This window comes from Hipposideros armiger, unplaced genomic scaffold (genome assembly GCF_001890085.2).
Source record: "Hipposideros armiger isolate ML-2016 unplaced genomic scaffold, ASM189008v1 scaffold_39, whole genome shotgun sequence".
NCBI lineage: Eukaryota > Metazoa > Chordata > Mammalia > Chiroptera > Hipposideridae > Hipposideros > Hipposideros armiger.
In genome coordinates, this window is record NW_017731389.1 from 5635006 (window position 1) to 5636265 (window position 1260).

Genomic DNA, 1260 nt, shown 5'->3' on the forward strand with positions numbered 1-1260 from the left:
TTATTTTAATAAAACAAGAAGCGCTTTTGTTTTTCAGGGAAGGGATTAACATTTAATTCTGTTTGTTTACATTTTTTATCACTGTTATCCAATGCTCATTTTATGTTACTTTATAATTAAGCTTACATATAACAGAATAAGTGTCTGTTTATGTAATCTACCTGTGACTATTTTACTATCTAGTCCAGTCATTTAGCATTATGCTGAAATTTACCACTGTGGGAATGAATGATCACTATTCACCAGGCGTATTTAAACATGTAAATGTTTAAGAAGTAAGCGTGATAAAGATATAGTTTGGGTTAACAGGATTATCAAAAAAAATTTTTCCATTAGGGAACACAAATAATGATTTTAGCATTATTTCTTATGGAATGCACTCATAAAAAGAACTTTAAGAAATTATGGAGAGTGAATAATAACATTTCTCTAATAAAAATTTAAATTGTATAATAGTTTTATAATAAAGCATTTACATTAATTGATATTTTAATATGGTTGGAAGTTGCATAGATGCAAATAAATAAAAATTGATAAATATTTTATCTAAATAGTTTTTCAAGAACCAGTTGTGAAAATGTATATTAAATGGCTCTAACATGGAGCTTGTGGTATTTTCAACTCAGTATTCATTATTCTTTTTTTTTATGTGTCTGGAAAGATTGTACTTACTATGCCTCTTACACTACAATTTGCCATCTGGGGCTTTAGATTGTGTTCAGCTGAATAAGAACTTGTTTTCTGATTTTGATTGAGTATAATTTACTATGTTATGATTTTCAAGATGTTCTTCATATCATCTCTATAACCTATCAAATTTATAACATAAGAAAAAGGAATTTTCAGAGATATTTTACTTGCAATTGTTTCATGCAACTGAAAATATTAGTTTCTAGGATTTGGAATATTGTAGAAGATATAGGGTGAAAGAAAATGGTAAAACAATGAAAGAATTTTATTTGTGAAATTACAGAAATTTTGTCCACTATTTTAAAGTATTGTCATCATTTTAGTACTGTTTCCTCGTAGAAACTTGGCATTTGATACTTTAAAACTTGATTTGCTTTAAAAATTGTTTACAATGCTTTGTAATAATCTTTCTTATCCAGTGCCTTTAACCTTGATTTGATATATGTGTAGCCTCAGTTATCCTCCATTGCATCCTATAATGTTATCATAGTGTAGACATCAATTTCTTTTTTAAAATTGTCAATTTGATTGTATTAAAGAGGTAAATTGTCTTTTACTGCTTTGGGAAAA